Source organism: Sceloporus occidentalis, unplaced genomic scaffold (genome assembly GCF_023333645.1).
Source record: "Sceloporus occidentalis isolate IW3139 unplaced genomic scaffold, rSceOcc1.0.p SCAF_11, whole genome shotgun sequence".
NCBI classification, from domain to species: domain Eukaryota; kingdom Metazoa; phylum Chordata; class Lepidosauria; order Squamata; family Phrynosomatidae; genus Sceloporus; species Sceloporus occidentalis.
The window spans coordinates 5,827,155-5,839,436 of record NW_028316991.1 but is presented as its reverse complement, the minus strand read 5'-3'; positions in this window follow the sequence as shown (position 1 = coordinate 5,839,436).

The following is a 12,282-nucleotide window of genomic DNA, read 5'->3' as shown; positions in this document are numbered from 1 at the left end:
TTTCTTTTTGCTGTGAAGATAGATCTTTATTTACATGGTTCCTTATTTATAATCCTAATCCCAAAATGTTTAGTTTACAGTTTTCAAAATGTTTCCTGAGTCAATAAAATTGTTCCTTTAAACAAAATAACTTGCTTACTGGTTTTCTGTTGGGAGTAGTGTTAAATATCCTAAACCCTGTTCCTTTGACCCTAGTTGAAACTCCAATTTACCTTTTGCGTACTTTTTTTGTATTTATTTAACAAAATGAAATGTTAATTTGCGATAAATTGAATGCAATCCAAAGCGGACAATTGTGATTAGTCAATCGGGTAGATGGGGTTCTGAAATGTATTAGGCAACAACACAGTTGTTAGTACTAGTCCATAATCCAATTAGTAAAAGTCAACATGGATTTGTGAAAGACCGGTCTTGTCAAACCAACCTATTAGCATTCTATGAAGAAGTTAGTAAAAATATAGACCTGGGTTTGGCTGTAGATGTGATTTATCTGGACTTTGCTAAGGCATTTGATACGGTCCCGCATAAAAGGCTGCTCTATAAATTAACAGAAATAGGCTTAGGGGCAAATGTCTGTATGTGGATCAGAAATTGGCTAAAAGATAGAATGCAGAGAGTTGTTGTGAATGGATGTTTCTCAGTCTGTACGCAGGTATTAAGTGGAGTGCCTCAGGGGTCTGTCCTCGGTCCTCTTCTTTTTAATTTATTTATAAATGATCTCCCAAGCTGCATTGAGAGCCATGTTACAGTTTTTGCTGATGACACAAAATTAGGCCGGGTAATTCAGACTAATGTTGATGTTTCTTCTTTGCAGGAAGATTTAGACAGAGTTGGGGACTGGGTGTGCAAGTGGCAGATTAGGTTTAATATAGAGAAATGCAAAGTTATGCATTATGGTAAAAATAATAAAAATGTGACCTATTCTTTAAATGGAATATCCTTGGGGGAAACAACCAATGAGAAGGATTTAGGAATAATGGTTGACAACAGACTTGACAACAGTGCGCAACGCCAGAGGGGATATGATAACATTATTTAAATATATGCAGGGCCAATATAAAAAGAGCTCTTCAGTGACCTGTTCATTAACAGAAATATACAAAGAACAAGACGTCACCCTCTGAGACTGGAAGAGCGCAGGTTTCATAGACGACAAAGGAAGGGATTCTTTACAGTGAGGACAATTAAGGTATGGAATTCACTTCCAAGGGAGGTGGTGTTATCCAATACATTAGATGCCTTCAAAAGGGGCCTCGATATTTTCTTAGAAAGGCGCAATATACAGGGATATAAATAGAATAACATTAATATTTTAGAGCTTCTTGATCCAAGGAGAAATCCGATTGCCTCTTGGAGTCAAGAAGGAATTTTTTTTTCCCCCTGATGGCAGAATTCAAAGTAGCTTAATTAGGGTTTTTTTGCCTTCTTTTGGATGAAGAATAGGAAGGTTAGGTAGAAGGGTTGAACTTGATGGACTTAGGTCTTTTTTCAACCTTATGAATACAGTTAGCAATATGGTCCCGGCGGTATAAAGTAAGCTTGGGAGTAGAATAGTACCTTGTCCTCTTATTTTCCCGCAGGAGGACCACACCTGGGATACTGCAGCAAAACAAAAAGGAAAATAAATCCAGAGGAGTGGAGTATACGCACATTCAAAGCAAGCGAAATTGCTTGCCGCATTTCACGCCTTAGTGTTTAATTATAAGCTTTTGAATGTGTTTATACTATAGATTTATTTTCCTTTTTTTTTTTTTTTTTTTTTTTTTTTTTTCTTCTGAAAATATTATGGAAAAATAGGCTTCAAAATACTTTGGTCTTCTGTCGTTTTTGGACCATTAGTAGTCGGGAAAATTTGGTATCAGTTGAGTTTGAAAGCTGCTGCAGCCGCTGGTCAGGCCATGTAGGCAAAAAGCCATCTATGTAACCCACGTGATATCGCTATATTTCATCAACCGTTATAGGTGGCCTTGATATATCAGGTACTTTATAGAAATTCCACGAGTCATATCAGTTTTTTCTGTTTATTACGAGTTACTCAGTCTTCTGGGGAAATGAAGTCACATTTAAAGGAGCCGGTCATGGAGCCTTGTTTTGAAGAGTCTTTGCAGATAACAGTCTGGCACATCTAGTCTGCTCATTTATTCTGGAACCTTTAATAAATCCTTGGTCTTGTGTTAGATTCAGGCTACACTCTTATGCCTATATCATGCATGTTTAAATTGGACTGAAGACTCGGTTTTTGGTATCACCAATAAACATAATTTTATCTACTAAAATTTTAAAAGCTAATTTTTTAGAGAACTGGTTTCACAATGTTTTGTTGTGGGACAATGGGGACTTTGTTTACGAAAAGTACAGCCGGCTTGACTAGTCTATGAAGTGCAATCACTTGGAGACACGCATTCCACAATACAGATATAAAAAAAAAAATGCCCCACACAATAGAATGCATATTAAAATGCACTTGAGTAATATAATATGCATTCTTTACCTGTATAAAAATAGAAAGTCTCCATTTTGAGCTTAAGGCAGCCAACTAACGAAAATCAATGGGATGGTTTAACGAGGGGATCTTGTTAGATCCTTGGCACTCCTGCAAGCCGGTGTTGGAGGAGGCTGGTGTTGAGTAACCATGCACACTGGTGATCGGGATGTGTTCGGCTGAACGCACATCCTGCGTGCAAAGAAAATATAAGTAAGAAATATAAAAGTAGAAAATATTACTTTTCTAGGGGTCCAAAAAGTCTTGAAAAGACCTCTCTTGCAACTGGATGATACCTCCTATGATGACCTCGCTGTATTATTTTTAATAGACCCTCTGTGAACCTTTTGACTTTTAATGTTTACGGCGGTGCCAGGACTCACGCTGCCAGCAGAGAATGCCTGAGTGGAGGTTTGGGCAATTTTCCCTATTCTGATACAATAGTCGTTTACGTCGGAAAGTTGCTGTTGGATCGGATCGGTAAGCAGGATGCTAGACTCCAGTCTGCAAAAACCATAGGACGTCCTCGATCACCTAGGACTTGTTTGCGAGGTGTAATAGTCCTGTGTTGTGAAGGGGTTATTACTCTACGCTAGCCTTGTGGCTGTGGAACACAAATATCCAGATGCAGCCTGTTCAAAATCATTGATTGCACCATGTTATTTATTACGCAAGTCTATACTTTCAGAGCATAAAACAGAATAAGCTGCATTGTTTATCACGCCTATAGGGCCCTAGCAAATGGTTATGTTCCACCGTGTATAGAGGATCCTGCTAAGGTAGTATATTGGGTAACTTATGCATTAATGTTCATATGATAGCTGTGGTGAATATATCCCGCGCCAGGGATTTGCAAACAGTTCACTCTGGTAAACCTCCCTGTTTCTGTGTCTTTGTACGAAAAGTGTATTTAGGTTCATAACAGAGTTGTTATGTCTCATTGGTTTTAATTCAGCGAGTAAATGAGGTTGTTGGTGTTACATAAAAATCCCATCCCCGCTCATTACAATCAATCACTGTGGCTGGAGGGATATAAGAGAAGCGGACAAATGGCACTGGCACGCTACAAACAAGGAAAGGATGCCCTTTGCAAGGTCTGCGAGGCACAATAACAATCGTTCCACATTCATATAATTGATTCCGAGCAGTAATTTGGAAGCGCATACAGACACATGTCTGCGTGATAACAGTCATTGCGTGGGAACCAAAGTCACTCGCAGCAAAGTCAACAAGGACAGAGTGTCATTGGTTACATGAGCGCCGCGCTTTCATGTTTAATCCGTGTGTAACGTGCAATCTCTCGGGAGTGATTAAAGTGATAATAGAGCCTCTTCACAAACGTAGCATTAAAGGCAGTGATATAGAGCACAGGTGATTTGAGCTACAATCGGAAAAAGAAGCCAATTCTGTTTCATTTAGATGAGAATTTGGTTTAACTCATACGGAAAATTCCAATTTTAGGATTTCCTGTCATGAGGCAGAAGCAGATCCATATCGTTTTCGTACAGCCTTTATATCAGCATGCCGACTATAAATACGATAAGATAAGGCAGATAAGAAGATTTCTAGGATTATACTTCCAAAGTACATTAGGAGACACATATGAACCGCGATAACGTGTAACATGAGTTCAGAACATGTACTCACACCTTTAGGTTTTGGGTTACCTGGGAGAAATTGCAAAGCTTTACAATTCTTCTGTATAAAAGTGGTGCGCAAAAGTATTTGGCTGGAATTATTTGACCTCAGATAATACCTTTGTTTAAGCCTTTTATAATGTAAAGACATCGGGAGCTCTCTAGATGTTCTACCTTCATGACGTGTCCAATGACTGGGTACAGGTGGCTTTATAAACAGATGAGGCCGCATTTGGTAGACTGCGTTTTCTTTGGTCAAGAGTCTCGGTAAATACTTTTTGCTGATTAATAACATCCAGATGGCCTCTTCCTCGAGACATCAGGGAACATATAGTAAGTCTTCTCTCGCTTTGCCCAAATCCTATATTTTACAGTTTTATTGTCAAAATAAACCCATGATAGCATTGACAGGTTAAAATAAGGAACATGGACGAGTCTTCCACTATGTAGCCTTTTGTATCTCAAAATTGTTTTCCAATCCGAAAATCTTCTCTTTGGAATTTGTCTTTTTTTTTTAACACTACTGCTAAATTTACAGAGTTTAAAATATGGGAATGTCAAAAACTTTGGGAATAAACAAAGGAAGAAGCATGTATTTAAATCAAATAAAATGAGACAATTACATTTACAGCGGTAAACAACAAGTTAAATCAACATGTATATAAATTCAGCTTTAAAAAACTGAAATATTAGTTAAATTGATGTCTTGATGGAAACGTCTGCTTGCTGAAGGCATCTTCCTGTAATGTTACAACACATCGAGAGCTTCATGTGCACAGCAGGTTGTAATAGATCTTCCTAACAATGTTCTATATCAGCTCAGATAAATGTGTCGGCTTCAAAGCCGAAAACTTGCTGGAATAGCATCTAAGAAGTAGACCATGATGAACACAATGTCAATCTTACCAGCCTCAGAATTCCTTAGGGATTGAGGTGAGATAGTATAGAGTTCTGATATTGCAGACATTGATGTAGACTTCATTAAGGCTGCTGTATTATATTATGTTTGATATGAAATCAGTACCGCTATAAAAATATTCTATATCTGTTCTTCTTGCCCTTTTGCCTCCAAACACAATGTTTCATTTCATTGCTATTAGTTCTGCTTACACCGGTTTTACAAAATAGCAGATTTTTATTATTATGAACAAGTGGCTCTGTCATACAGATGGTGCTGAGGACATGAGGTTAATGAATGACATCTCGCTTTGTTACATTATTTTTTTTTCGTTCATGGAGTTTGTAGACAGGTTTCATCAGGATGAGTCTCAATGCGTTGGTTACTGTACAAAAGCCTTATTCATTATCTGTATAATAGTAAAAGTCAAATGGCCCAGTAAAGGGGCCAGACTCTGAACTCCGTGCACTCAGAGTCTTCTTTTAGCTGAACTCTAAGTGATGTCATCGCTAATACCATCAGATCATGTCATACAGCAATTGACAGCACAATGCATCCATTTATTTACAGCTCCTCTGGACATTCCATAATAATTTACTTCCTATTAATCCCATTGACAATGTTCGCAGCTTCCAGATATTTTTATCCACATGTATTTAATAGGCATAGTTCCCTGTTTAATGGGTTACTGAGCAATAGTGTGGCAGGACTGAACAGATCATTCCTTTTATGGAACTTGTTTTGTGCAAATAATTAATTAAATTGAATGAATTAAAAGAAATCACTGTTCACACACATATGAGACAGTATGTCCCGGGGAGGTAAAATCCTGATTGCCATTTTGGGTGATCGGGGTGCCTAGTGTGAATTAAGAGATCACCCCGGTAGCTGTCTGATTTACACTATGGAGGCCTGTCCTTAATTACCACAGGCCTTCATTCCAGATGACTTTCTTAAACAGAGTGCTGAGATATCATGTATGCAGAGTACAAGGACAAGCACCCATAAGATACTCAAGATAGGTCCTGAAGTTGCTGGGCCATAGCCTTGTTATAGGCCTGAGACCGTGAAACAGAGGGCCAGTATTAGGCTGGAAAACCATGGAGAACCCTATAATATAATGTTAGCTTTCACAGAAAACTAGACTTGGCAGAATGAGTTGGAGACATGTATACAGGAGACGGCGCAGGCTACTCATTAGACAAAAGGGAATGAGAAATTAGGAAACAAGACAGGCGCCACTATCCGCACAACGTGTTATCTGGTTATACAGTTATGATCCCTGCACAAGTATACAATGTTTATTACACTTTTTTGTGAATAGCACTTTATAGTGCTATTTCTATCCTAGTAAAAATAATGTAATTACAGCGTTTCTCCGTAAATAAACTTTTTTTGGCTCATGCTACGTGATCCCAGAGGAATACATACTCTAGCGGCTTCTTCCTATAAAAAGTAAAACTTGCACTGCTCAAGGGCCGAGCCAGATAGAAGATATTGGACGCTTCCCCAGTTTTTATACCCCTGAAGGGCCTCGGCTAGCCAAAAAGTATTTATGCCCTCGTGTTCTTCTATAAAAACAAAATACTACTATGGCGTGTTTGTATGTGAGGCCGTATGGCACATATTTCCGTAAAAACACTCAACTAAGCGTTTTCTTGTGAAGTTCAAAATTATGATCCAAAATAGCACTTGATCAAATGAGTTTGTTTATTAAATAGGAATTAGAGCTTTTGTACGTAACTGTATGCCCGGAGTCTATCTTCACACAGCCTGAGCTCATTCATTTTCCAAAGCAGTTCAAAGCTGTTCCTGGCATTAGCGTTACTTAATACTATTTATAGTATGGCTTGTAACATAGTATTCACTTCTACTTCCACTGTGGATTCTTTTATGAAATGTCATTGAGTTATTTACTATGGCAAAGTTATTACTAAAGTGAATGCATCTCTCCTCTAACGAGCAGTTTTGAGGTGTTTATCTCGGAGAGATTTTGTGAACGAATAATCGGAGGTAATGTGGCCGTGAATCTTATAATAATCAGAGATCCACGGAAATGGTCAGGAATCACAGAATCCTCGGAAATTATGGTAAATAATACCTGTGATGTGTGCAAAACTGATATATACGGACAAAAGTATTGGGACACACCTCTTAATTATTGAATTCAGGTGTTTCAATCAGACCCATTGCCCCAGGTGTATAAAGTCGAGCACCCAGCCAAACATTTGTGGGGGTAAATGGGTTGTTCTGAAGAGCGCCGTAAATTCAAGAGTGGTACTGTGATAGGATGCCATCTTTGCAATTATTATTTATATCATTATTTATTGTTTTATAAAGTGCCATCATATTCCAAAGCGCTGTACAATGAGTATATAATATAACAATTCAACTTACAGAAACAACAGGTGATGAGGGCCCTGCTCAAACAAGCTTATATACCGTATTTTTCGCTCTATAAGACGCACCTGCTGATAAGACGCACCTAGATTTTAGAGGAGAAAAAAAAGGAAAAAATATTTTGAGCTAAAAAATGGGCTAAAATATTTATTACAATAACTGAATAAGCTATGAACACAGTAAGACACACACAGTAAGACACACACAGACACAGTAAGACACACACAGACACAGTGAGACACACACACACACACAGTAAGACACACACACACAAACACAGTAAGACACACACAGTAAGACCTCCCTCCCTAACCCCCCTTCTCAGTATCTCCCCTCTAACTCCCTAACCCCCCCTTCTCAGGATCCCCCCCCCCGCCCCCGCCCCCGCCCCGGTCACTTACCTTAAACTCCTGTGTTGGAAGCGTGAGGCGTTTGTCTCGGGTGCCGGCGCTTCACTGCTGAGCGCCGGCGTCTGACCTCATATGCCGGCGTCCAGCGTAAAGCGCCGGCACCCGAGACAAACGCTTCCAACACAGGAGTTGAAGCGCTGAGGCAGGCGGCAGTGGCGGCGGCGGCCGCCGCCAGCAAAGGATTCCTGTATATCTGTCAGGCAGGGGGGCCCGAGAGTTGCCGAGCGGTTGTCTTCAGCAACCGCTCGGCACCCCTTGGGCCCCCCTGACTGGCAGAAATCCAGGACTCCTCTGCTGGCGGCCGCCGCCGCCGCCGCCGCCTGCCTCAGTTGCGACCCCGGATTTATCGGCGTATAACACGCAGGTAGGGTTTAAGCTCCGGATTTTAGTTAAAAAAGTGCGTGTTATACGCCGATAAATACGGTATATCGTTGCCCCCCCCCCCTCCCTCCCTGCCTGCATCTTCGCTCCATAAGACGCGGCTGATTTTTCATCCTACTTTGGGAGGAAAAAAACTGCGTCTTATGGAGCGAAAAATACGGTAAGTCAGTTCGTGAAATTACGCTTGGTGCGTAAAAGTCTCCAACATGCTGCTGATTCCATAGCTGAAGATTTCCAAACTTCCACTGACATTATTATCAGCACAAAAACTGTGGGGCAGGGGCTTCATGGAATGGGTTTCCATGGCTGAGCAGCTGGATGCAAGCTTCAAAAATTTCCACAGAAACTACAAAACACCAGCCATGCCCCATGTTCCTACCACGGCCCTGCCCAGGCCCATGTGTGTAATTGGGCCAATAGGCACCAAAACCCAGAAAGGGGCCATACATTATTGGTGCTATATAAATAAATATACACTAGTGACACCCTAGTCACATTCTAGTGCCTCCTATGGGCAATATAGCACTGTGTCTGGTTTTCTGTTTAGGAAGCATAGTATGATATTGGGAAATAATGCCATTTTCTCTTCAGGAATCCATGCAGTAACCTGTGTAAACTTCACTGGTGCTTATCTTTCTTCCCAGAGGTGGTGAGCGTCACTCGTGGATATTGGGAGTGTAATTCAAACGCTCCCAATGCAGCTGCGTTGACGATGGAACCAAGTGACATCCTGTCCATCCCACAAGTCTGGTTATTGTGAAGGTCTTTGAAGATCCACAGAATGCTTCTCAAAGAAACCTCTGCAAAGCAGAGATCCTGAGCCCAGCAGAAGGCTTGTTAAAGGAGTAGCCATAAAAAGCAACACAATCTCACGTTTACTGCTAAAAAACAAATTCCACTATTCAAATATTCACGGTTCAAGCACACTTTATATCCTGTGGTAAAATCATAACTAATTGCTGTTACATCAACAGGATTATACTACAGATTTAGTGATATCTGCCTTTGTCACCGTATGACAATAGAAACTGAATAAAATAATAATTCCTAGGTTTGCCATTTTTAAAACATAAAGGTTCCCCAAGTCAAAAGGTAAATTGTAAAAGGTTACATTTCCAACACCAATCTTATTTATTATGTATATATGTACATTTTTTTCCAATGTTTCACAATAAATGGTTGTCAGGAACCTGTGGCGTTTACATCTGCGACCACTAGTGGCCACCCTCCGCCCTCTGGAGCACTCAGAACTCAGGTGTGCCTTGTTACCTGGGTTGAGCCCTAGTCTACATCCAGCTGGGCCTTGTTATCTGGATTGCCCTGCCTTTATGAACCTGCCCTGCCCTTCAGTGAGGGCTTTTGTATTGAAGTCTATGGACCTTCCTGCTGTGGCTCTGCACCTGTACTGTTCCTGGTTCCCTGCTTTGTGTCCTGATCAAGTGGACTCCCTGCTATTGTGTCCTTCCAAGCGGGCTGTGTGCCTTTCGTACCCTTCCAAGCGGGCTGTGTGCCTTTCGTGCTCTTCCAAGCGGGCTCTCTGTCTGTCGTGCCCTTCCAAGTGGGCTCTCTGTCTGTCGCGCCCTTCCAAGCGGGCTCCCTGCCAAAAGACTTATTACCTGTATTTTATTTTGCCATACGTCCGGTTACTTGCTTAGACTATATTACCCTTATTTGCTGGTCCTGTTATATACATGAAATACACTGCATTACCTGGATTTCTGTTTGTGGTGTCTTTGTTTGCATAATCATGCACCGTGGGTTACATACTGAACCCCAAGTATCCCCTGCGCATGGGCTCCTACCTGACCTGATCACCCGAGTCCTGACAGAATACAAAGGCCATTACAAGGAGTCTGCGGGGTTACTTTCAGTCATCAAAGTCATAGGAGAATGCTTGCTTGAACTGTGCAAATCATTAATGCAAATCTGGGACTCCAACTCCAATCACTCTCATGAAGACCATTCACCTACACCTGCTACATCACCTGAGAAATCCAACAAGCCTGTTACCAGTATTAAAAAGGAATCTCCTAGGAAACGTGAACCCCTTACCACAACCGAATTACAACAAAGGCGTGATGAGGAATCTTGCTTTTACTGTGGCAAAAAGGGACACTGGATCACCCAATGTCCTCTGAAACCTCTTAAACCCTCTGTACCGATTGAGCAGTCTACGTCACAACCACAGAGCTCTGCTAAAAGGGGAAGTAACTTTATTCCCCAGGACAGTGAACCCATGGAGTATATACCACCCCTGGTGATTCCTGGTGCTTCTCAACCTCCGGTGGATGTCCAGCTGAAGCCTGATGATTGTTCTGTGATGGAATGCAGCGTCTGTGATCCTACAGTCTGTGGCAGTGTGGGTTGCTCCCATATGGATGAACTTCCTATTGCTTTCTGTTCAGCCGTGATTGCAACTCCTATCACTGCTACCTCAGCAAAGTGTGATACACCAGGGATTACCATATCCCCTAATATCACCTCTGGACTGGTAACAAAGATGCATGACCCTATTCCATCTCTGAGGAAGAAGGGGCCTTCCATCAGTGCTTCCCATACCAAGTCTGCTTCTCCTGTTTTGAACCAGTGCAGTTCTGGTACTACCCCCCTGCCCCCAGTAGTGCCCTGGGTACAGGGCAGCTATGTGACCCCTGGTACATGGAAAGAGAAAGCACTGAATCATACCTTCTCATCAACTTCTTCAGCATCCAGTCCTAATTTGACCTACGATTGCACCACAGATAACCTTTCCTTTGATTGTGTTATTACCTCTAATGGCAATCTAATCAGAAAGGAAGACCTGGAGATCTGCGAACAAGCTTTACCGAAAAAGAAGAAGAAGAAATCACTTTAAGTACACCCTCCTGCTCAGTTTTTTAAAGGTGTACAGATTTTGTTCAGACTGTTTGCGTTCTGTGACCGCTCCTTGGGGAGGGGGTACTGTCAGGAACCAATTTTTCGCTACCTGAACCATGGCTTTTTTTTATACCTGTGGCGTTTACATCTGCGACCACTAGTGGCCACCCTCCGCCCTCTGGAGCACTCAGAACTCAGGTGTGCCTTGTTACCTGGGTTGAGCCCTAGTCTACATCCAGCTGGGCCTTGTTATCTGGATTGCCCTGCCTTTATGAACCTGCCCTGCCCTTCAGTGAGGGCTTTTGTATTGAAGTCTATGGACCTTCCTGCTGTGGCTCTGCACCTGTACTGTTCCTGGTTCCCTGCTTTGTGTCCTGATCAAGTGGACTCCCTGCTATTGTGTCCTTCCAAGTGGGCTGTGTGCCTTTCGTACCCTTCCAAGCGGGCTGTGTGCCTTTCGTACCCTTCCAAGCGGGCTCTCTGTCTGTCGCGCCCTTCCAAGCGGGCTCTCTGTCTGTCGCGCCCTTCCAAGCGGGCTCCCTGCCAAAAGACTTATTACCTGTATTTTATTTTGCCATACGTCCGGTTACTTGCTTAGACTATATTACCCTTATTTGCTGGTCCTGTTATATACATGAAATACACTGCATTACCTGGATTTCTGTTTGTGGTGTCTTTGTTTGTGGTGTCTTTGTTTGCATAATCATGCACCGTGGGTTACATACTGAACCCCAAGTATCCCCTGCGCATGGGCTCCTACCTCACCTGATCACCCGAGTCCTGACAATGGTGCTCCAGAATTTAGGTTATTCGTTGTTTCTGTATTTTTTTATCTCATGCAAAGTAATAATTTTATGCCTACGTATTTTTTATTGATGTGCCATAAAAATATTGGCTATGAAATATTGTCCGGATAAAAGTGTAGTAGAATTTTTGTAAAACGTTAAGGACAATGCTGGGAAGAACAGAGGAACTATACTAAGGATAAATTGTTTCTGAAAGACCTTTGCTATGTATCTTGTTCCTATGTGGCCTACTATTTAGGTCTTTCAGAGCAACCTTTGGATTCCTAGATTGAGTCCAGATTTGCATTAATAGCTTGGAAATGTTGTTGACCTTGTTAATTTAAGTATTTGTGTGTTTTCAGAAAATTTTACCTTTGAAGCATTATTAGATTCCTTAAAATAACAGTCTACTGCCCAAAACACCATCACCAAT